The sequence below is a fragment of the Ambystoma mexicanum genome, chromosome 10, assembly GCF_040938575.1.
Source record: "Ambystoma mexicanum isolate Mex_15411 chromosome 10, UKY_AmexF1_1, whole genome shotgun sequence".
In the NCBI taxonomy this organism is placed as follows: domain Eukaryota; kingdom Metazoa; phylum Chordata; class Amphibia; order Caudata; family Ambystomatidae; genus Ambystoma; species Ambystoma mexicanum.
The window spans coordinates 1,537,080,155-1,537,104,890 of record NC_090932.1 but is presented as its reverse complement, the minus strand read 5'-3'; the positions used below and the strand labels follow the sequence as shown (position 1 = coordinate 1,537,104,890).

Genomic DNA, 24,736 nt, shown 5'->3' with positions numbered 1-24,736 from the left:
GTGTGGGCCGTTTTGGGGTCATTTCCGCCATCGCGGACTTTGCACTTCCGCCATGCCGTGGTGCTCGTGCCCGATGGGTCGGAATGGGCCGCACTTTGCTCCCTCGTGCAATGGCGGAAACGCTATTTACGCTGTGGCGCTCCGGTCAGTCGCTTTCCGCCAGGGTCGTAATGAGGGCCAATGACGCTTTTACTCCACTGGAGAAGACCTAGCAAGAGGGGTGTGTTTTTCGGAACCCATCCCTTCTATTCTTGGTTCTCTCGTGGCCTACCCTCAACAAAGGGGTTTACTTCCAGAAGCTAGCGCATTCGTAAACTCCAAGCGGCGGAGCTAAGTCTATGGAACCGTGACCATGCAGCAGGTGCATTAAGCGCCTCAGTTGTCTCGCTGCCTTCTTGATCTCGCGACATTAAACCAGGAGCTTTTAGAACGTAGCAGACAGTGACCTGTCTGCCTTCGATCCTCTTTGCCACATCTGTTCAACCTCTGCTCTTGCGAAAGTCATCAGATTGCTGGATGGTTACTCAGGGTGGTCTGGCTGCCACTGAAGCCAACCGCAGCAGAGGGGTCGCTTTACCTTTGGCCTTCGCTCACCATCTCAGTCTTCCCAAGAGATGCAAAAGGGCATTTCTGTCCTCATGCATTCTATAGACACATATTCACGTGGAGTCAACAACCCGACCTCTCTTGGTGTGACGAATCAACTTCCGGGGCACTAGTGGTCCAGGGAGGAATATCGCTTTCTAGACCATCAATTAGTCCCACACCTCTAGTACACCGGAAGGGGACCGAACAGTGGACGGAACGTCAGGCTGGTTAGTTGCAACAGAGCGAAAAAACAATTGTTACCCACTGATAAAAGGGACTGTCCAGTCAAGGTTGTATACAAATATCTACTTTAGTAATAATACAACAGACAGTTCTAACACACTACACAATACAACCCACCCTATAAAGGAAAACAGGGGACAGACAGTTTCACAAAGGAGAGGGATGCACTCTGGATACTGACAGGAGTGTAGTCGGTAAAGCAATCAGTGTGAACTGTTCAAGGTTATTTGGTTGCAGCAGCACGGGAGCAAGGGGTCGTAAATGTCACTAAGGGCCTTCGGAGAAGGACCAGGGGGACAGAACCACAATGTAACTGGTGTTTGAGATGATCTTGGTACTCGACAGCATCGAGTCGCTTCCAGCATGCTTTGTAGCTCTGGCGACAGAGTTCAAGAGGGACGACAGATGCGGATATCAGTTGGCAGGCAGTTTGGTAAGCGAGGCTGGGCGGACGGCTGCAGGCTGCCCTACACGGCGGCTCGGGGTGAAGAATCCTTGTCTGTGTGCTGGTTGGTGGATCTGGAACGCTGGTCGAGGGTTCTCAGACTGCTTTAGTGACTGCAGCGTGAGAACAGCCACAGTGGTGCAGCCGGTCGCAGTTTGAGAGCTCGACTGCTTCGAAAAAGTCCTTAAAAGATGGACGCTGGTTGATGCTTGTTGTGGCACTCCTCCGAGCTTCTTCTCAGGGCTTGAGTCGACCTTTAAGGCGGCCGACCCAAAGCTGAGAAGAGTGTTTGCCAGCAACGGCCTTGTCCTTTGTTCAGAGACTCTCTGGCACTTCCCACCTAGGAAGCTTGCTGGCTTAACCTAGCAGGGCACACTGTGTGCTAGCTGGGTGCCGGTTCTGGTGCTGCTTGATGGATCCTCTGAGTCGGGTATCTCCCTCTGTTCCCTGGGAGATGTTTTGGGAGGGATTTTGCTTCCCTCTTGGAAATCCTGGACTTCCTTCACTGGCGGAAGCTGTGAGGCAGACTGTACCATCACTGAGGGTCCGAATGAGTCCTTCTTCGTACTCCTTTTGAAGTCGTCGGATGATCTGCTTAGTGAGGGGCTCAGCCCTCTTTTAAAGCCAAATGGGCCCCAGTGATTGGAGCATGCTAAGCCTACCTTAAAGACCCAATCCTGGGTCCCCACCAACAATCTTCTGTCATGCGTAAGGTCATGACCAGAGTGCTTTGCAACAGGAAAGGTAAGGGGTGACAACATGTACTACTAAGCCGCACCCATCTTCCTGTGTCCTGTGGATCAAAGTGGCTCTCTGGTTAATTGAGCTCAAGAACAGACTGTCTCCATCAAATCACATATATCTTCCCTCTGAAAGGGGGTGGCCCTGCAGCAGTTGCCTACTGTAAACAGTTGTTCCACACATGACATTCAATGGCCTTCATACAGAGGGGTGGGAGCTAGCTTCAAGCTGACACATTGCATATGAAAAAGGTGTTGGGTTTTCCTGCCCTGTGTTAGTTCTGTGAACAGGCCTCTTCGCAGGCCTGCTTCACTTAACTCTCATCAGTATGCGCTGCCATCAGAGAGAACCTAACGATGGGCAGGGCATATCGATGGAGCCTTTGCTATTTTAAGTAGGCTGACCAGGGCCGGAGGAAGGTGTTGCCTTCCCCCTTCAGAGATGCTTTAATGTACCCATGGCTGTCACATTGCAGCTAAATGTGACAGGAGGACCGCACCAGTAGACTGTGTCCCCCAGAGTGCACTTGACTATGTGTTTGTTGTGCAGTGTCCATTGGGAAATGTGTGCGGAATAGCCCCACACATTTCCAGGAGGTTTACCTACCAACATTCCATTTCTTTTTTAAAAGTATCAAACCAGCCCAGGCGGAGCGCACACTCCCCGTGCGGATGGTCTAATTCCTCACTCTTGGTCAGGTTCTTCAATTCCTACCAGTCAAGTGGTCTCTTCTGTCTGTGTCTGCACTTCATTTGCACAGCAAACAGGCATGTCTTTCCCATGGCAACAGTGTCTTCTCCAAGCTGCACACACAGACAGCCGTTTCTCAGGCTAAATGTTCTCTTCTGACCTCAGTGGCAGAGCCACACTAAGCAGATGGCTCTGCAAAGGCCCAGGGGCTACAGCAAAAAGCCTGAACAGGGCAAGGCCGCTTCATTTTTGGCAGTGGAGTGGAAGTAGAATTGCAGGATCCGCCCTATGAGACAGGGTACAAGACGTGAATTACATAGGACCTTTTCACTTTTCCCAGAGTCCCCTGCAAAATCGGGTCTACTTTCAAGGACAAGTGCAATTATCACAAACAGGTAGGTATGTGATGGCATGGAAATGTATCGAAATTGTAATGGTTTGGTCAACAGTTGGAACGCTCAGAGACAAATTGATTCACTTCTTGTCAATGTCCTGGCTGCACTGCAGAAACAGCTGGTCGTCCTGGTGGAGCATCACTTCACCTGTCCCCAAAGGAGCCCATTTCTCGATGCTGTCCTCGCTCCTGTGCAATCCTCCAATGGCTCTTTGCATTCTCAAGCCTCTCCCATGTTGCCTTGGCAGCGGCCTGCCCAATAATCTCTCAGGAGGGCGGGGTCACTTGCCAACAGGCCACCTATCATGCTAAGGGAAAGAGCGCACAGGTAGCAGCCTGCTCATTTGCATGTTTACTCCCAGAATCCTATGCATACCTTGCTACTATATTTGCTGTCAGTTTGGTAAGCGCAAGATGATACAGGTGTTCACGTCAACAAATCTCGGCACTGGAATCCAGGCGGTTTTATGAGTTTGACAAAGGATGCTCAGGATGAAGCTTGCTGGGATCACTGCAAGTTAAATGGGAATCCATTCCCGGGGCGCACAGGCCTCTGGGTCAAGTGCTTTAGCTTTGCGCAGTGGCAGTATCGTAGCTCATGAGGTTTAACCGAGGCGCGATTATTGCTTATTGAAAACTTTACCCAATACCCCGCCATGACATCTTGAAATATAGCTGGAATTGGTAATTTCTGACAGTCTCTACGGAGGTTGAACCGATTTGTTTGAAAAGGAGACAATGACGCTTTTGCTCCACTGGAGAAGACCTAGCAAGAGGGGTGTGTTTTTTGGAACCCATCCCTTCTATTCTTTGTTCTCTCGTGGCCTACCCTCAACAAAGGGGTTTACTTCCAGAAGCTAGCGCATTCGTAAACTCCAAGCGGCGCAGCGAAGTCTATGGAACCGTGACCATGCAGCAGGTGCATTAAGCGCCTCAGTTGTCTCGCTGCCTTCCTGATCTCACGACATGAAAACCATGAGCTTTCAGAACCTAGCAGACAGTGACCTGTCTGCCTTCGATCCTCTTTGCCACATCTGTTCAACCTCTGCTCTTGCGAAAGTCATCAGATTGTTGGATGGTTACTCAGGGAGGTCTGGCTGCCACTGAAGCCAACCGCAGCAGAGGGGTCGCTTTACCTTTGGCCTTCGCTCACCATCTCAGTCTTCCCAAGAGAGGCAAAAGGGCATTTCTGTCCCCATGCATTCTATAGACACATATTCACGTGGAGTCAACAACCCGACCTCTCTTGGTGTGACGAATCAACTTCCGGGGCACTAGTGGTCCAGGGAGGAATTTCGGTTTCTAGACCATCAATCAGTCCCACACCTCTAGTACACCGGAAGGGGTCCGAACAGTGGACGGAACGTCAGGCTGGTTAGTTGCAACAGAGCGAAAAAACAATTGTTACCCACTGATAAAAGGGACTGTCCAGTCAAGGTTGTATACAAATATCTACTTTAGTATTAATACAACAGACAGTTCTAACACACTACAAAATACAACCCACCCTATAAAGGAAAACAGGGGACAGACAGTTTCACAAAGGAGAGGGATGCACTCTGGATACTGACAGGAGTGTAGTCGGTAAAGCAATCAGTGTGAACTGTTCAAGGTTATTTGGTTGCAGCACCAAGGGAGCAAGGGGTCGTAAATGTCACTAAGGGCCTTCGGAGAAGGACCAGGGGGACAGAACCACAATGTAACTGGTGTTTGAGATGATCTTGGTACTCGACAGCATCGAGTATCTTCCAGCATGCTTTGTAGCTCCGGCGACAGAGTTCAAGAGGGACGACAGATGCGGATATCAGTTGGCAGGCAGTTTGGTAAGCGAGGCTGGGCGGACGGCTGCAGGCTGCCCTACACGGCGGCTCGGGGTGAAGAATCGTTGTCTGTGTGCTGGTTGGTGGATCTGGAACGCTGGTCGAGGGTTCTCAGACTGCTTTAGTGACTGCAGCGTGAGAACAGCCACAGTGGTGCAGCCGGTCGCAGTTTGAGAGCTCGACTGCTTTGAAAAAGTCCTTAAAAGATGGACGCTGGTTGATGCTTGTTGTGGCACTCCTGCGAGCTTCTTCTCAATGCTTGGGTCGACGTTTAAGGCGGCCGACCCAAAGCTGAGAAGAGTGTTTGCCGGCAACGGCCTTGTCCTTTGTTCAGAGACTCTCTGGCACTTCCCACCTAGGAAGCTTGCTGGCTTAACCTAGCAGGGCACGCTGTGTGGTGGCTGGGTACCGGTTCTGGTGCTGCTTGATGGATCCTCTGAGTCGGGTATCTCCCTCTGTTCCCTGGGAGATGTTTTGGGAGGGATTTTGCTTCCCTCTTGGAAATCCTGGACTTCCTTCACTGGCGGAAGCTGTGAGGCAGACTGTACCATCACCGAGGGTCCGAATGAGTCCTTCTTCGTACTCCTTTTGAAGTCGTCGGATGATCTGCTTAGTGAGGGGCTCAGCCCTCTTTTAAAGCCAAATGGGCCCCAGTGATTGGAGCATGCTAAGCCTACCTTAAAGACCCAATCCTGGGTCCCCACCAACAATCTTCTGTCATGCGTAAGGTCATGACCAGAGTGCTTTGCAACCGGAAAGGTAAGGGGTGACAACATGTACTACTAAGCCACACCCATCTTCCTGTCTCCTGTGGATCAAAGTGGCTCTCTGGTTAATTGAGCTCAAGAACAGACTGTCTCCATCAAATCACATATATCTTCCCTCTGAAAGGGGGTGGCCCTGCAGCGGTTGCCTACTGTAAACAGTTGTTCCACACATGACATTCAATGGCCTTCATACAGAGGGGTGGGAGCTAGCTTCAAGCTGACACATTGCATATGAAAAAGGTGTTGGGGTTTCCTGCCCTGTGTTAGTTCTGTGAACAGGCCTCTTCGCAGGCCTGCTTCACTTAACTCTCATCAGTATGCGCTGCCATCAGAGAGAACCTAACTATAGGCAGGGCATATCGATGGAGCCTTTGCTATTTTAAGTAGGCTGACCAGGGCCAGAGGAAGGTGTTGCCTTCCCCCTTCAGAGATGCTTTAATGTACCCATGGCTGTCACATTGCAGCTAAATGTGACAGGAGGACCGCACCAGTAGACTGTGTCCCCCAGAGTGCACTTGACTATGTGTTTGTTGTGCAGTGTCCATTGGGAAATGTGTGCGGAATAGCCCCACACATTTCCAGGAGGTTTACCTACCAACATTCCATTTCTTTTTTAAAAGTATCAAACCAGCCCAGGCGGAGCGCACACTCCCCGTGCGGATGGTCTAATTCCTCACTCTTGGTCAGGTTCTTCAATTCCTACCAGTCAAGTGGTCTCTTCTGTCTGTGTCTGCACTTCATTTGCACAGCAAACAGGCATGTCTTTCCCATGGCAACAGTGTCTTCTCCAAGCTGCACACACAGACAGCCGTTTCTCAGGCTAAATGTTCTCTTCTGACCTCAGTGGCAGAGCCACACTAAGCAGATGGCTCTGCAAAGGCCCAGGGGCTACAGCAAAAAGCCTGAACAGGGCAAGGCCGCTTCATTTTTGGCAGTGGAGTGGAAGTAGAATTGCAGGATCCGCCCTATGAGACAGGGTACAAGACGTGAATTACATAGGACCTTTTCACTTTTCCCAGAGTCCCCTGCAAAATCGGGTCTATTTTCAAGGACAAGTGCAATTATCACAAACAGGTAGGAATGTGATGGCATGGAAATGTATCGAAATTGTAATGGTTTGGAATGTCCTGGCTGCACTGCAGAAACAGCTGGTCGTCCTGGTGGAGCATCACTTCACCTGTCCCCAAAGGAGCCCATTTCTCGATGCTGTCCTCGCTCCCGTGCAATCCTCCAATGGCTCTTTGCATTCTCAAGCCTCTCCCATGTTGCCTTGGCAGCGGCCTGCCCAATAATCTCTCAGGAGGGCGGGGTCACTTGCCAACAGGCCACCTATCATGCTAAGGGAAAGAGCGCACAGGTAGCAGCCTGCTCATTTGCATGTTTACTCCCAGAATCCTATGCATACCTTGCTACTATATTTGCTGTCAGTTTGGTGAGCGCAAGATGATATAGGTGTTCACGTCAACAAATCTCGGCACTGGAATCCAGGCGGTTTTATGAGTTTGACAAAGGATGCTCAGGATGAAGCTTGCTGGGATCACTGCAAGTTAAATGGGAATCCATTCCCGGGGCGCACAGGCCTCTGGGTCAAGTGCTTTAGCTTTGCGTAGTGGCAGTATCGTAGCTCATGAGGTTTAACCGAGGCGCGATTATTGCTTATTGAAAACTTTACCCAATACCCCGCCATGACAGCTTGAAATATAGCTGGAATTTGTAATTTCTGACAGTCCCTACGGAGGCTGAACCGATTTGTTTGAAAAGGAGACAATGACGCCTTTACTTCTTACTGGAGAAGACCTAGCAAGAGGGGTGTGTTTTTCGGAACCCATCCCTTCTATTCTTTGTTCTCTCGTGGCCTACCCTCAACAAAAGGGTTTACTTCCAGAAGCTAGCCCATTCGTAAACTCCAAGCGGCGCAGCGAAGTCTATGGAACCGTGACCATGCAGCAGGTGCATTAAGCGCCTCAGTTGTCTCGCTGCCTTCCTGATCTCACGACATGAAAACCATGAGCTTTCAGAACCTAGCAGACAGTGACCTGTCTGCCTTCGATCCTCTTTGCCACATCTGTTCAACCTCTGCTCTTGCGAAAGTCATCAGATTGTTGGATGGTTACTCAGGGAGGTCGGGCTGCCACTGTAGCCAACCGCAGCAGAGGGGTCGCTTTACCTTTGGCCTTCGCTCACCATCTCAGTCTTCCCAAGAGAGGCAAAAGGGCATTTCTGTCCCCATGCATTCTAAAGACACATATTCACGTGGAGTCAACAACCCGACCTCTCTTGGTGTGACGAATCAACTTCCGGGGCACCAGTGATCTAGGGAGGAATATCGGTTTCTAGACCATCAATCAGTCCCACACCTCTAGTACACCGGAAGGGGTCCGAACAGAGGACGGAACGTCAGGCTGGTTAGTTGCAACAGAGCGAAAAAAGAATTGTTACCCACTGATAAAAGGGACTGTCCAGTCAAGGTTGTATACAAATATCTACTTTAGTATTAATACAACAGACAGTTCTAACACACTACAAAATACAACCCACCCTATAAAGGAAAACAGGGGACAGACAGTTTCACAAAGGAGAGGGATGCACTCTGGATACTGAAAGGAGTGTAGTTGGTAAAGCAATCAGTGTGAACTGTTCAAGGTTATTTGGTTGCAGCACCAAGGGAGCAAGGGGTCGTAAATGTCACTAAGGGCCTTCGGAGAAGGACCAGGGGGACAGAACCACAATGTAACTGGTGTTTGAGATGATCTTGGTACTCGACAGCATCGAGTATCTTCCAGCATGCTTTGTAGCTCCGGCGACAGAGTTCAAGAGGGACGACAGATGCGGATATCAGTTGGCAGGCAGTTTGGTAAGCGAGGCTGGGCGGACGGCTGCAGGCTGCCCTACACGGCGGCTCGGGGTGAAGAATCGTTGTCTGTGTGCTGGTTGGTGGATCTGGAACGCTGGTCGAGGGTTCTCAGACTGCTTTAGTGACTGCAGCGTGAGAACAGCCACAGTGGTGCAGCCGGTCGCAGTTTGAGAGCTCGACTGCTTCGAAAAAGTCCTTAAAAGATGGACGCTGGTTGATGCTTTTTGTGGCACTCCTCCGAGCTTCTTCTCAATGCTTGGGTCGACGTTTAAGGCGGCCGACCCAAAGCTGAGAAGAGTGTTTACCGGCAACGGCCTTGTCCTTTGTTCAGAGACTCTCTGGCACTTCCCACCTAGGAAGCTTGCTGGCTTAACCTAGCAGGGCACGCTGTGTGGTGGCTGGGTACCGGTTCTGGTGCTGCTTGATGGATCCTCTGAGTCGGGTATCTCCCTCTGTTCCCTGGGAGATGTTTTGGGAGGGATTTTGCTTCCCTCTTGGAAATCCTGGACTTCCTTCACTGGCGGAAGCTGTGAGGCAGACTGTACCATCACCGAGGGTCCGAATGAGTCCTTCTTCGTACTCCTTTTGAAGTCGTCGGATGATCTGCTTAGTGAGGGGCTCAGCCCTCTTTTAAAGCCAAATGGGCCCCAGTGATTGGAGCATGCTAAGCCTACCTTAAAGACCCAATCCTGGGTCCCCACCAACAATCTTCTGTCATGCGTAAGGTCATGACCAGCGTGCTTTGCAACCGGAAAGGTAAGGGGTGACAACATGTACTACTAAGCCGCACCCATCTTCCTGTCTCCTGTGGATCAAAGTGGCTCTCTGGTTAATTGAGCTCGAGAACAGACTGTCTCCATCAAATCACATATATCTTCCCTCTGAAAGGGGGTGGCCCTGCAGCGGTTGCCTACTGTAAACAGTTGTTCCACACATGACATTCAATGGCCTTCATACAGAGGGGTGGGAGCTAGCTTCAAGCTGACACATTGCATATGAAAAAGGTGTTGGGGTTTCCTGCCCTGTGTTAGTTCTGTGAACAGGCCTCTTCGCAGGCCTGCTTCACTTAACTCTCATCAGTATGCGCTGCCATCAGAGAGAACCTAACGATAGGCAGGGCATATCGATGGAGCCTTTGCTATTTTAAGTAGGCTGACCAGGGCCGGAGGAAGGTGTTGCCTTCCCCCTTCAGAGATGCTTTAATGTACCCATGGCTGTCACATTGCAGCTAAATGTGACAGGAGGACCGCACCAGTAGACTGTGTCCCCCAGAGTGCACTTGACTATGTGTTTGTTGTGCAGTGTCAATTGGGAAATGTGTGCGGAATAGCCCCACACATTTCCAGGAGGTTTACCTACCAACATTCCATTTCTTTTTTAAAAGTATCAAACCAGCCCAGGCGGAGCGCACACTCCCCGTGCGGATGGTCTAATTCCTCACTCTTGGTCAGGTTCTTCAATTCCTACCAGTCAAGTGGTCTCTTCTGTCTGTGTCTGCACTTCATTTGCACAGCAAACAGGCATGTCTTTCCCATGGCAACAGTGTCTTCTCCAAGCTGCACACACAGACAGCCGTTTCTCAGGCTAAATGTTCTCTTCTGACCTCAGTGGCAGAGCCACACTAAGCAGATGGGTCTGCAAAGGCCCAGGGGCTACAGCAAAAAGCCTGAACAGGGCAAGGCCGCTTCATTTTTGGCAGTGGAAGTAGAATTGCAGGGTCCGCCCTATGAGACAGGGTACAAGACGTGAATTACATAGGACCTTTTCACTTTTCCCAGAGTCCCCTGCAAAATCGGGTCTATTTTCAAGGACAAGTGCAATTATCACAAACAGGTAGGTATGTGATGGCATGGAAATGTATCGAAATTGTAATGGTTTGGTCAACAGTTGGAACGCTCAGAGACAAATTGATTCACTTCTTGTCAATGTCCTGGCTGCACTGCAGAAACAGCTGGTCGTCCTGGTGGAGCATCACTTCACCTGTCCCCAAAGGAGCCCATTTCTCGATGCTGTCCTTGTTCCTGTGCAATCCTCCAATGGCTCTTTGCATTCTCAAGCCTCTCCCATGTTGCCTTGGCAGCGGCCTGCCCAATAATCTCTCAGGAGGGCGGGGTCACTTGCCAACAGGCCACCTATCATGCTAAGGGAAAGAGCGCACAGGTAGCAGCCTGCTCATTTGCATGTTTACTCCCAGAATCCTATGCATACCTTGCTACTATATTTGCTGTCAGTTTGGTGAGCGCAAGATGATACAGGTGTTCACGTCAACAAATCTCGGCACTGGAATCCAGGCGGTTTTATGAGTTTGACAAAGGATGCTCAGGATGAAGCTTGCTGGGATCACTGCATGTTAAATGGGAATCCATTCCCGTGCGCACAGGCCTCTGGGTCAGGTGCTTTAGCTTTGCGCAGTGGCAGTATCGTAGCACATGAGGTTTAACCGAGGCGCGATTATTGCTTATTGAAAACTTTACCCAATACCCCGCCATGACAGCTTGAAATATAGCTGGAATTGGTAATTTTTGACAGTCTCTACGGAGGCTGAACCGATTTGTTTGAAAAGGAGACAATGAAGCTTTTACTCCATTGGAGAAGACCTAGCAAGAGGGGTGTGTTTTTTGGAACCCATCCCTTCTATTCTTTCTCGTGGCCTACCCTCAACAAAGGGGTTTACTTCCAGAAGCTAGCGCATTCGTAAACTCCAAGCGGCGCAGCTAAGTCTATGGAACCGTGACCATGCAGCAGGTGCATTAAGCGCCTCAGTTGTCTCGCTGCCTTCCCGATCTCACGACATGAAAACCATGAGCTTTCAGAACAGTGACCTGTCTTCCTTCGATCCTCTTTGCCACATCTGTTCAACCTCTGCTCTTGCGAAAGTCATCAGATTGTTGGATGGTTACTCAGGGAGGTCTGGCTGCCACTGAAGCCAACCGCAGCAGAGGGGTCGCTTTACCTTTGGCCTTCGCTCACCATCTCAGTCTTCCCAAGAGAGGCAAAAGGGCATTTCTGTCCCCATGCATTCTATAGACACATATTCACGTGGAGTCAACAACCCGACCTCTCTTGGTGTGACGAATCAACTTCCGGGGCACTAGTGGTCCAGGGAGGAATATCGCTTTCTAGACCATCAATCAGTCCCACACCTCTAGTACACCGGAAGGGGTCCGAACAGTGGACGGAACGTCAGGCTGGTTAGTTGCAACAGAGCGAAAAAACAATTGTTACCCACTGATAAAAGGGACTGTCCAGTCAAGGTTGTATACAAATATCTACTTTAGTATTAATACAACAGACAGTTCTAACACACTACAAAATACAACCCACCCTATAAAGGAAAACAGGGGACAGACAGTTTCACAAAGGAGAGGGATGCACTCTGGATACTGACAGGAGTGTAGTCGGTAAAGCAATCAGTCTGAACTGTTCAAGGTTATTTGGTTGCAGCACCAAGGGAGCAAGGGGTCGTAAATGTCACTAAGGGCCTTCGGAGAAGGACCAGGGGGACAGAACCACAATGTCACTGGTGTTTGAGATGATCTTGGTACTCGACAGCATCGAGTCGCTTCCAGCATGCTTTGTAGCTCCGGCGACAGAGTTCAAGAGGGACGACAGATGCGGATATCAGTTGGCAGGCAGTTTGGTAAGCGAGGCTGGGCGGACGGCTGCAGGCTGCCCTACACGGCGGCTCGGGGTGAAGAATCGTTGTCTGTGTGCTGGTTGGTGGATCTGGAACGCTGGTCAAGGGTTCTCAGACGGCTTTAGTGACTGCAGCGTGAGAACAGCCACAGTGGTGCAGCCGGTCGCAGTTTGAGAGCTCGACTGCTTCGAAAAAGTCCTTAAAAGATGGATGCTGGTTGATGCTTGTTGTGGCACTCCTCCGAGCTTCTTCTCAATGCTTGGGTCGACGTTTAAGGCGGCCGACCCAAAGCTGAGAAGAGTGTTTGCCGGCAACGGCCTTGTCCTTTGTTCAGAGACTCTCTGGCACTTCCCACCTAGGAAGCTTGCTGGCTTAACCTAGCAGGGCACGCTGTGTGCTGGCTGGGTATCGGTCTGGTACTGCTTGATGGATCCTCTGAGTCGGGTATCTCCCTCTGTTCCCTGGGAGATGTTTTGGGAGGGATTTTGCTTCCCTCTTGGAAATCCTGGACTTCCTTCACTGGCGGAAGCTGTGAGGCAGACTGTACCATCACCGAGGGTCCGAATGAGTCCTTCTTCGTACTCCTTTTGAAGTCGTCGGATGATCTGCTTAGTGAGGGGCTCAGCCCTCTTTTAAAGCCAAATGGGCCCCAGTGATTGGAGCATGCTAAGCCTACCTTAAAGACCCAATCCTGGGTCCCCACCAACAATCTTCTGTCATGCATAAGGTCATGACCAGAGTGCTTTGCAACAGGAAAGGTAAGGGGTGACAACATGTACTACTAAGCCGCACCCATCTTCCTGTCTCCTGTGGATCAAAGTGGCTCTCTGGTTAATTTAGCTCGAGAACAGACTGTCTCCATCAAATCACATATATCTTCCCTCTGAAAGGGGGTGGCCCTGCAGCGGTTGCCTACTGTAAACAGTTGTTCCACACATGACATTCAATGGCCTTCATACAGAGGGGTGGGAGCTAGCTTCAAGCTGACACATTGCATATGAAAAAGGTGCTGGGGTTTCCTGCCCTGTGTTAGTTCTGTGAACAGGCCTCTTCGCAGGCCTGCTTCACTTAACTCTCATCAGTATGCGCTGCCATCAGAGAGAACCTAACAATGGGCAGGGCATATCGATGGAGCCTTTGCTATTTTAAGTAGGCTGACCAGGGCCGGAGGAAGGTGTTGCCTTCCCCCTTCAGAGATGCTTTGATGTACCCATGGCTGTCACATTGCAGCTAAATGTGACAGGAGGACCGCACCGGTAGACTGTGTCCCGCAGAGTGCACTTGACTATGTGTTTGTTGTGCAGTGTCCATTGGGAAATGTGTGCGGAATAGCCCCACACATTTCCAGGAGGTTTACCTACCAACATTCCATTTCTTTTTTAAAAGTATCAAACCAGCCCAGGCGGAGCGCACACTCCCCGTGCGGATGGTCTAATTCCTCACTCTTGGTCAGGTTCTTCAATTCCTACCAGTCAAGTGGTCTCTTCTGTCTGTGTCTGCACTTCATTTGCACAGCAAACAGGCATGTCTTTCCCATGGCAACAGTGTCTTCTCCAAGCTGCACACACAGACAGCCGTTTCTCAGGCTAAATGTTCTCTTCTGACCTCAGTGGCAGAGCCACACTAAGCAGATGGCTCTGCAAAGGCCCAGGGGCTACAGCAAAAAGCCTGAACAGGGCAAGGCCGCTTCATTTTTGGCAGTGGAGTGGAAGTAGAATTGCAGGGTCCGCCCTATGAGACAGGGTACAAGACGTGAATTACATAGGACCTTTTCACTTTTCCCAGAGTCCCCTGCAAAATCGGGTCTATTTTCAAGGACAAGTGCAATTATCACAAACAGGTAGGTATGTGATGGCATGGAAATGTATCGAAATTGTAATGGTTTGGTCAACAGTTGGAACGCTCAGAGACAAATTGATTCACTTCTTGTCAATGTCCTGGCTGCACTGCAGAAACAGCTGGTCGTCCTGGTGGAGCATCACTTCACCTGTCCCCAAAGGAGCCCATTTCTCGATGCTGTCCTCGCTCCTGTGCAATCCTCCAATGGCTCTTTGCATTCTCAAGCCTCTCCCATGTTGCCTTGGCAGCGGCCTGCCCAATAATCTCTCAGGAGGGCGGGGTCACTTGCCAACAGGCCACCTATCATGCTAAGGGAAAGAGCGCACAGGTAGCAGCCTGCTCATTTGCATGTTTACTCCCAGAATCCTATGCATACCTTGCTACTATATTTGCTGTCTGTTTGGTGAGCGCAAGATGATACAGGTGTTCACCTCAACAAATCTCGGCACTGGAATCCAGGCGGTTTTATGAGTTTGACAAAGGATGCTCAGGATGAAGCTTGCTGGGATCACTGCAAGTTAAATGGGAATCCATTCCCGGGGCGCACAGGCCTCTGGGTCAGGTGCTTTAGCTTTGCGCAGTGGCAGTATCGTAGCTCATGAGGTTTAACCGAGGTGCGATTATTGCTTATTGAAAACTTTACCCAATACCCCGCCATGACAGCTTGAAATATAGCTAGAATTGGTAATTTTTGACAGTCTCTACGGAGGCTGAACCGATTTGTTTGAAAAGGAGACAATGGGCCTCATTACGACCCTGGCGGAGTGGGATACCGCCAGCGGTAATCGCGGCGGACCCGTCCGCCCTACTACGAGTTCCCTTAGAGCCATGGAGGTTTTCTCCGCCTGGTTTTACCGGGCGGAGAAAACCATGGCGCTAAGGGACCTCGTTGTTAATTACGCCGCCGTACTTTACGGCGGCGTAATTAACTCCTTCCCCACTCCCATTATACCCTATGGGGCAAGAATGGGAATGGGGAAGGGTAAAATGGGGATTGGGGATTTACCGCTCCGCCAAGGTCGGCATGGGGTGGTAAATCCGCCAACCCCCATGGCGCTATCGGCGGCTTTCCGCCATGCTCCGCGGTGCATTTTGCACCGCGAATTCCGCCAGGGTCGTAATGAGGGCCAATGACGCTTTTACTCCACTGGAGAAGACCTAGCAAGAGGGGTGTGTTTTTCGGAACCCATCCCTTCTATTCTTTGTTCTCTCGTGGCCTACCCTCAACAAAGGGGTTTACTTCCAGAAGCTAGCGCATTCGTAAACTCCAAGCGGCGCAGCGAAGTCTATGGAACCGTGACCATGCAGCAGGTGCATTAAGCGCCTCAGTTGTCTCGCTGTATTCCTGATCTCACGACATGAAAACCATGAGCTTTCAGAACCTAGCAGACAGTGACCTGTCTGCCTTCGATCCTCTTTGCCACATCTGTTCAACCTCTGCTCTTGCGAAAGTCATCAGATTGTTGGATGGTTACTCAGGGAGGTCTGGCTGCCACTGAAGCCAACCGCAGCAGAGGGGTCGCTTTACCTTTGGCCTTCGCTCACCATCTCAGTCTTCCCAAGAGAGGCAAAAGGGCATTTCTGTCCCCATGCATTCTATAGACACATATTCACGTGGAGTCAACAACCCGACCTCTCTTGGTGTGACGAATCAACTTCCGGGGCACTAGTGGTCCAGGGAGGAATATCGCTTTCTAGACCATCAATCAGTCCCACACCTCTAGTACACCGGAAGGGGTCCGAACAGTGGACGGAACGTCAGGCTGGTTAGTTGCAACAGAGCGAAAAAACAATTGTGACCCACTGATAAAAGGGACTGTCCAGTCAAGGTTGTATACAAATATCTACTTTAGTATTAATACAACAGACAGTTCTAACACACTACAAAATACAACCCACCCTATAAAGGAAAACAGGGGACAGACATTTTCACAAAGGAGAGGGATGCACTCTGGATACTGACAGGAGTGTAGTCGGTAAAGCAATCAGTCTGAACTGTTCAAGGTTATTTGGTTGCAGCAGCAAGGGAGCAAGGGGTCGTAAATGTCACTAAGGGCCTTCGGAGAAGGACCAGGGGGACAGAACCACAATGTAACTGGTGTTTGAGATGATCTTGGTACTCGACAGCATCGAGTCGCTTCCAGCATGCTTTGTAGCTCCGGCGACAGAGTTCAAGAGGGACGACAGATGCGGATATCAGTTGGCAGGCAGTTTGGTAAGTGAGGCTGGGCGGACGGCTGCAGGCTGCCCTACCCGGCGGCTCGGGGTGAAGAATCGTTGTCTGTGTGCTGGTTAGTGGTTCTGGAACGCTGGTCGAGGGTTCTCAGACGGCTTTAGTGACTGCAGCGTGAGAACAGCCACAGTGGTGCAGCCGGTCGCAGTTTGAGAGCTCGACTACTTCGAAAAAGTCCTTAAAAGATGGACGCTGGTTGATGCTTGTTGTGGCACTCCTCCGAGCTTCTTCTCAATGCTTGGGTCGACGTTTAAGGCGGCCGACCCAAAGCTGAGAAGAGTGTTTGCCGGCAACGGCCTTGTCCTTTGTTCAGAGACTCTCTGGCACTTCCCACCTAGGAAGCTTGCTGGCTTAACCTAGCAGGGCACGCTGTGTGCTGGCTGGGTACCGGTTCTGGTGCTGCTTGATGGATCCTCTGAGTCGGGTATCTCCCTCTGTTCCCTGGGAGATGTTTTGGGAGGGATTTTGCTTCCCTCTTGGAAATCCTGGACTTCCTTCACTGGCGGAAGCTGTGAGGCAGACTGTACCATCACCGAGGGTCCGAATGAGTCCTTCTTCGTACTCCTTTTGAAGTCGTCGGATGATCTGCTTAGTGAGGGGCTCAGCCCTCTTTTAAAGCCAAATGGGCCCCAGTGATTGGTGCATGCTAAGCCTACCTTAAAGACCCAATCCTGGGTCCCCACCAACAATCTTCTGTCATGCGTAAGGTCATGACCAGAGTGCTTTGCAACAGGAAAGGTAAGGGGTGACAACATGTACTACTAAGCCGCACCCATCTTCCTGTCTCCTGTGGATCAAAGTGGCTCTCTGGTTAATTGAGCTCGAGAACAGACTGTCCCCATCAAATCACATATATCTTCCCTCTGAAAGGGGGTGGCCCTGCAGCGGTTGCCTGCTGTAAACAGTTGTTCCACACATGACATTCAATGGCCTTCATACAGAGGGGTGGGAGCTAGCTTCAAGCTGACACATTGCATATGAAAAAGGTGTTGGGGTTTCCTGCCCTTTGTTAGTTCTGTGAACAGGCCTCTTCGCAGGCCTGCTTCACTTAACTCTCATCAGTATGCGCTGCCATCAGAGAGAACCTAACAATAGGCAGGGCATATCGATGGAGCCTTTGCTATTTTAAGTAGGCTGACCAGGGCCGGAGGAAGGCGTTGCCTTCCCCCTTCAGAGATGCTTTGATGTACCCATGGCTGTCACATTGCAGCTAAATGTGACAGGAGGACCGCACCGGTAGACTGTGTCCCCCAGAGTGCACTTGACTATGTGTTTGTTGTGCAGTGTCCATTGGGAAATGTGTGCGGAATAGCCCCACACATTTCCAGGAGGTTTACCTACCAACATTCCATTTCTTTTTTAAAAGTATCAAACCAGCCCAGGCGGAGCGCACACTCCCCGTGCGGATGGTCTAATTCCTCACTCTTGGTCAGGTTCTTCAATTCCTACCAGTCAAGTGGTCTCTTCTGTCTGTGTCTGCACTTCATTTGCACAGCAAACAGCCATGTCTTTCCCATGGCAACAGTGTCTTCTCCAAGCTGCACACACAGACAGCCGTTTCTCAGGCTAAATGTTCTCTTCTGACCTCAGTGGCAGAGCCACACTAAGCAGATGGCTCTGCAAAGGCCCAGGGGCTACAGCAAAAAGCCTGAACAGGGCAAGGCCGCTTCATTTTTGGCAGTGGAGTGGAAGTAGAATTTCAGGGTCCGCCCTATGAGACAGGGTACAAGACGTGAATTACATAGGACCTTTTCACTTTTCCCAGAGTCCCCTGCAAAATCGGGTCTATTTTCAAGGACAACTGAAATTATCACAAACAGGTAGATATGTGATGGCATGGAAATGTATCGAAATTGTAATGGTTTGGTCAACAGTTGGAACGCTCAGAGACAAATTGATTCACTTCTTGTCAATGTCCTGGCTGCACTGCAGAAACAGCTGGTCGTCCTGGTGGAGCATGACTTCACCTGTCCCCAAAGGAGCCCATTTCTCGATGCTGTCCTCGCTCCTGTGCAATCCTCCAATGGCTCTTTGCATTCTCAAGCCTCTCCCATGTTGCCTTGGCAGCGGGCTGCCCAATAATCTCTCAGGAGGGCGGGGTCACTTGCCAACAGGCCACCTATCATGCTAAGGGAAAGAGCGCACAGGTAGCAGCCTGCTCATTTGCATGTTTACTCCCAGAATCCTATGCATACCTTGCTACTATATTTGCTGTCAGTTTGGTGAGCGCAAGATGATACAGGTGTTCACCTCAACAAATCTCGGCACTGGAATCCAGGCGGTTTTATGAGTTTGACAAAGGATGCTCAGGATGAAGCTTGCTGGGATCACTGCAAGTTAAATGGGAATCCATTCCCGGGGCGCACAGGCCTCTGGGTCAGGTGCTTTAGCTTTGCGCAGTGGCAGTATCGTAGCTCATGAGGTTTAACCGAGGCGCGATTATTGCTTATTGAAAACTTTACCCAATACCCCGCCATGACAGCTTGAAATATAGCTGGAATTGGTAATTTTTGACAGTCTCTACGGAGGCTGAACCGATTTGTTTGAAAAGGAGACAATGACGCTTTTACTCCACTGGAGAAGACCTAGCAAGAGGGGTGTGTTTTTCGGAACCCATCCTTTCTATTCTTTGTTCTCTCGTGGCCTACCCTCAACAAAGGGGTTTACTTCCAGAAGCTAGCGCATTCGTAAACTCCAAGCGGCGCAGCGAAGACTATGGAACCGTGACCATGCAGCAGGTGCATTAAGCGCCTCAGTTGTCTCGCTGCCGTCCTGATCTCACGACATGAAAACCATGAGCTTTCAGAACCTAGCAGACAGTGACCTGTCTGCCTTCGATCCTCTTTGCCACATCTGCTCTTGCGAAAGTCATCAGATTGTTGGATGGTTACTCAGGGAGGTCTGGCTGCCACTGAAGCCAACCGCAGCAGAGGGGTCGCTTTACCTTTGGCCTTCGCTCACCATCTCAGTCTTCCCAAGAGAGGCAAAAGGGCATTTCTGTCCCCATGCATTCTATAGACACATATTCACGTGGAGTCAACAACCCGACCTCTCTTGGTGTGACGAATCAACTTCCGGGGCACTAGTGGTCCAGGGAGGAATATCGCTTTCTAGACCATCAATCAGTCCCACACCTCTAGTACACCGGAAGGGGTCCGAACAGTGGACGGAACGTCAGGCTGGTTAGTTGCAACAGAGCGAAAAAACAATTGTGACCCACTGATAAAAGGGACTGTCCAGTCAAGGTTGTATACAAATATCTACTTTAGTATTAATACAACAGACAGTTCTAACACACTACAAAATACAACCCACCCTATAAAGGAAAAGAGGGGACAGACAGTTTCACAAAGGAGAGGGATGCACTCTGGATACTGACAGGAGTGTAGTCGGAAAAGCAATCAGTCTGAACTGTTCAAGGTTATTAGGTTGCAGCAGCAAGGGAGCAAGGGGTCGTAAATGTCACTAAGGGCCTTCGGAGAAGGACCAGGGGGACAGAACCACAATGTAACTGGTGTTTGAGATGATCTTGGTACTCGACAGCATCGAGTCGCTTCCAGCATGCTTTGTAGCTCCGGCGACAGAGTTCAAGAGGGACGACAGATGCGGATATCAGTTGGCAGGCAGTTTGGTAAGCGAGGCTGGGCGGACGGCTGCAGGCTGCCCTACCCGGCGGCTCGGGGTGAAGAATCGTTGTCTGTGTGCTGGTTGGTGGATCTGGAACGCTGGTCGAGGGTTCTCAGACGGCTTTAGTGACTGCAGCGTGAGAACAGCCGCAGTGGTGCAGCCGGTCGCAGTTTGAGAGCTCGACTGCTTCGAAAAAGTCCTTAAAAGATGGACGCTGGTTGATGCTTGTTGTGGCACTCCTCCGAGCTTCTTCTCAATGCTTGGGTCGACGTTTAAGGCGGCCGACCCAAAGCTGAGAAGAGTGTTTGCCGGCAACGGCCTTGTCCTTTGTTCAGAGACTCTCTGGCACTTCCCACCTAGGAAGCTTGCTGGCTTAACCTAGCAGGGCACGCTGTGTGCTGGCTGGGTACCGGTTCTGGTGCTGCTTGATGGATCCTCTGAGTCGGGTATCTCCCTCTGTTCCCTGGGAGATGTTTTGGGAGGGATTTTGCTTCCCTCTTGGAAATCCTGGACTTCCTTCACTGGCGGAAGCTGTGAGGCAGACTGTACCATCACCGAGGGTCCGAATGAGTCCTTCTTCGTACTCCTTTTGAAGTCGTCGGATGATCTGCTTAGTGAGGGGCTCAGCCCTCTTTTAAAGCCAAATGGGCCCCAGTGATTGGAGCATGCTAAGCCTACCTTAAAGACCCAATCCTGGGTCCCCACCAACAATCTTCTGTCATGCGTAAGGTCATGACCAGAGTGCTTTGCAACAGGAAAGGTAAGGGGTGACAACATGTACTACTAAGCCGCACCCATCTTCCTGTCTCCTGTGGATCAAAGTGGCTCTCTGGTTAATTGAGCTCGAGAACAGACTGTCCCCATCAAATCACATATATCTTCCCTCTGAAAGGGGGTGGCCCTGCAGCGGTTGCCTACTGTAAACAGTTGTTCCACACATGACATTCAATGGCCTTCATACAGAGGGGTGGGAGCTAGCTTCAAGCTGACACATTGCATATGAAAAAGGTGTTGGGGTTTCCTGCCCTTTGTTAGTTCTGTGAACAGGCCTCTTCGCAGGCCTGCTTCACTTAACTCTCATCAGTATGCGCTGCCATCAGAGAGAACCTAACAATAGGCAGGGCATATCGATGGAGCCTTTGCTATTTTAAGTAGGCTGACCAGGGCCGGAGGAAGGCGTTGCCTTCCCCCTTCAGAGATGCTTTGATGTACCCATGGCTGTCACATTGCAGCTAAATGTGACAGGAGGACCGCACCGGTAGACTGTGTCCCCCAGAGTGCACTTGACTATGTGTTTGTTGTGCAGTGTCCATTGGGAAATGTGTGCGGAATAGCCCCACACATTTCCAGGAGGTTTACCTACCACCATTCCATTTCTTTTTTAAAAGTATCAAACCAGCCCAGGCGGAGCGCACACTCCCCGTGCGGATGGTCTAATTCCTCACTCTTGGTCAGGTTCTTCAATTCCTACCAGTCAAGTGGTCTCTTCTGTCTGTGTCTGCACTTCATTTGCACAGCAAACAGGCATGTCTTTCCCATGGCAACAGTGTCTTCTCCAAGCTGCACACACAGACAGCCGTTTCTCAGGCTAAATGTTCTCTTCTGACCTCAGTGGCAGAGCCACACTAAGCAGATGGCTCTGCAAATGCCCAGGGGCTACAGCAAAAAGCCTGAACAGGGCAAGGCCGCTTCATTTTTGGCAATGGAGTGGAAGTAGAATTGCAGGGTCCGACCTATGAGACAGGGTACAAGACGTGAATTACATAGGACCTTTTCACTTTTCCCAGAGTCCCCTGCAAAATCGGGTCTATTTTCAAGGACAAGTGCAATTACCACAAACAGGTAGGTATGTGATGGCATGGAAATGTATCGAAATTGTAATGGTTTGGTCAACAGTTGGAACGCTCAGAGACAAATTGATTCACTTCTTGTCAATGTCCTGGCTGCACTGCAGAAACAGCTGGTCGTCCTGGTGGAGCATCACTTCACCTGTCCCCAAAGGAGCCCATTTCTCGATGCTGTCCTCGCTCCTGTGCAATCCTCCAATGGCTCTTTGCATTCTCAAGCCTCTCCCATGTTGCCTTGGCAGCGGCCTGCCCAATAATCTCTCAGGAGGGCGGGGTCACTTGCCAACAGGCCACCTATCATGCTAAGGCAGTGGTATTCAAACTGTGGGTCGCAACCCCCTAGGGGTCCGTGGGTGCATCCCAGGGGGGCCCTGAGAGCTCAGCATGAAAAAAGATTTTTTTTTTTTTTTTTTTTAGATTGGAAGAAATGGGCTGGGGTGGCCCACATGGGCGGGCTGAAGCATGAAACTGTCTCAGGCAACAATGAAAAAGTGGCCCACAGTTGTAAATGGATATTCATTCCTTTAGTCACAGACTGGGCCTCATTACTACTAATATGGCGGACCAGTAACAACGGTGCTGGTAAGCTACCGGCACCGTTGCTACCGTTCCGCCATAGTAAGAGTTGTGCTCGTGGGTGCTTGACAGCCCCCGCCAGGTCTGACCTCAGCTCGTCGGATGCACCGGCACCGTTATTAACGGTGCCGGTGCATCCGAGCTCCTCCTTCCCATTTGAGCCATATGGGGCTCAAATGGGAATGGGGATCTACCGGCACCTTCGAAAGGGCAATTATCATGTCCGCCTAACTCGGCATGACCTAGTAATTTCCCATTTGCGGGTGCCAGACCCGGATGCAACTCCAGTGGCAGCCGTGCCGGTTTTACCGGCACAGCTACCGCCAGAGTAGTTATGAAGCCCACTGTTTCAATAGTACCCAAAGGGGTGCTTTGTGTTAAAATGTAAGTAAATTGTGATATATTCAGCAACAATGGTCAACATTACTAACTGCATAGTGGCCCCTCACCCATTATGGAGGAGCTAAGGAGCCAGCCAAGTGAAACAGTGAGCACTCCCTCAGCTGCTTTATCCAGCTAATGGAGTGCTCCTGGGCTGGCTGAACTGTCAAAGGGAAACACTGTTTCCCTTTGACAGTTCAGTTTAGTTCCCCAGCCGCACATGCTCACTGAGCCTTGCAAGTGCTGGGGCGTTTTGCTTCGCCACCATTGCATAGCTCATTGGAAATGCTGGCTGGGGCACTGCATGTCTGTATGTCCGAGGGGGAGCTCCTGCGCCTCCTCGCACATACGGACAGAGCAGCTGGAGCAGCACCCACACACAGGCCAATGCAGAAGGTACGTTTATGTTCATTGTTTTTATTTAAACATGTGTATGGATGCGTTATGAGTGAGTGCATGGTGATGGATGCTCATGTGAATGATAGAGTGATTGCTGTATGAATGTGCAGCGCCTTGCATATACACATAATCATGTTCATTGTGTTAGGACCAGTGGGGCCCAGGGGACAGGGATGGTATCTTTTTACTGGACATCTATCATTCAAAACCCTCTGCCTTGTCCACAAGGCTTTCTGGGGCCTCGGTCCAAAATACCTTCAGCTATTCCTCCGCAAATACCTCCCCTCTCGAGCTCTTCACTCCTCTACCTCCAACTCCCTCAGGGTCAGTCGTTTATCAAAGAAACGAGCTGGGGGTAGATCTCCGTCTTCGGCTGGGGCCTCCCTCTGGAACAGCGCCCTGCCACTCTAAAACTTGAGGAGAACCATCTTTCTTCCTGCACTTATCAGACCTACCCTGTCTGCTGCCTTAAACGTAGCACTTGCAAATTGCTGGCTGCACTACCACTGTTTGTTGCCTTTATTATTTATTTATTGTTATTTATCTGTTTCTCCTCTGCTTCGCACTTTCCACTTCTCCCCCCTTCCATGCACTTTTCCCCTCACACTTGCGCGTTCTCAATGTCACTGGGCCTAGTAAGATCGCTGTTTTATTCTCCTCTGTTCCCCTCCCTTGCCTTGTCACGCTCTGAAACACTTGTGTACGAGCGCGATAGAAATAAAATATCAATGCCTGCCCCCTGGACTCCCAGCAACAATTGCAAACTGTTTGGCTATTTACCCATTTTTTGTTAAAAGTATGCTCTACAATGCAACCTTTTAACCTATTATTTAAAAAAAAATTCACAGGGGGAAACCACCCCCGAACCTCCCCTTAATGCCCCTCCACTTTAAAAAGATTCACCAGCCGCCATTGGCCCTCAGACTGTGTTGGGAACGGGATGGGGGGACCGAGGGACTATGGTGGGAGCACAATGGGCGGGAACCATGGGATAGTGATGGGAGCAGAGTGGGGAGAGCCCTGGGTGTGTGATGGGGTGGGGAGAGACCAGCGACTGGGTAGGAGTGGGATGAGGGAGCCCAGCGACTTTGATGGGAGCAGGTGACGGCGCGCAATATATACTGTCCATTTGGCATTTCTGGGGGTCCCGACCTGCCCAAATTTTGCTCAGGGGGGCCCTGGCCAAAAAAGTTTGAAGACCACTGTGCTAAGGGAAAGAGCGCACAGGTAGCAGCCTGCTCATTTGAATGTTTACTCCCAGAATCCTATGCATACCTTGCTACTATATTTGCTGTCTGTTTGGTGAGCGCAAGATGATACAGGTGTTCACCTCAACAAATCTCGGCACTGGAATCCAGGCGGTTTTATGAGTTTGACAAAGGATGCTCAGGATGAAGCTTGCTGGGATCACTGCAAGTTAAATGGGAATCCATTCCCGGGGCGCACAGGTCTCTGGGTCAGGTGCTTTAGCTTTGCGCAGTGGCAGTATCGTAGCTCATGAGGTTTAACCGAGGTGCGATTATTGCTTATTGAAAACTTTACCCAATACCCCGCCATGACAGCTTGAAATATAGCTGGAATTGGTAATTTTTGACAGTCTCTACCGAGGCTGAACTGATTTGTTTGAAAAGGAGACAATGACGCTTTTACTCCAC

General features: G+C 50.5%; 6 non-coding genes across 6 annotated transcripts; all 6 read left to right on the top strand.

Annotated features, from left to right (window-relative positions):
* Window positions 1-3,670: 3,670 nt before the first annotated feature.
* On the top strand, window positions 3,671-3,811 carry LOC138496763 (U4 spliceosomal RNA). Its single transcript, XR_011278245.1, has one exon. It is a non-coding gene; the product is annotated as a U4 spliceosomal RNA (small nuclear RNA).
* Window positions 3,812-7,286: 3,475 nt separating this feature from the next.
* LOC138496808 (U4 spliceosomal RNA) lies at window positions 7,287-7,427 on the top strand. The gene has a single exon (XR_011278286.1). It is a non-coding gene; the product is annotated as a U4 spliceosomal RNA (small nuclear RNA).
* Window positions 7,428-10,942: 3,515 nt separating this feature from the next.
* Window positions 10,943-11,083, top strand: LOC138496690 (U4 spliceosomal RNA). The gene has a single exon (XR_011278179.1). It is a non-coding gene; the product is annotated as a U4 spliceosomal RNA (small nuclear RNA).
* A 3,504-nt stretch (window positions 11,084-14,587) lies between these two features.
* Window positions 14,588-14,728, top strand: LOC138496775 (U4 spliceosomal RNA). The gene has a single exon (XR_011278256.1). It is a non-coding gene; the product is annotated as a U4 spliceosomal RNA (small nuclear RNA).
* Window positions 14,729-18,639: 3,911 nt separating this feature from the next.
* Window positions 18,640-18,780, top strand: LOC138496610 (U4 spliceosomal RNA). The gene has a single exon (XR_011278106.1). It is a non-coding gene; the product is annotated as a U4 spliceosomal RNA (small nuclear RNA).
* Window positions 18,781-24,549: 5,769 nt separating this feature from the next.
* LOC138496681 (U4 spliceosomal RNA) lies at window positions 24,550-24,690 on the top strand. The gene has a single exon (XR_011278170.1). It is a non-coding gene; the product is annotated as a U4 spliceosomal RNA (small nuclear RNA).
* The last annotated feature ends 46 nt before the right edge of the window (window positions 24,691-24,736 follow it).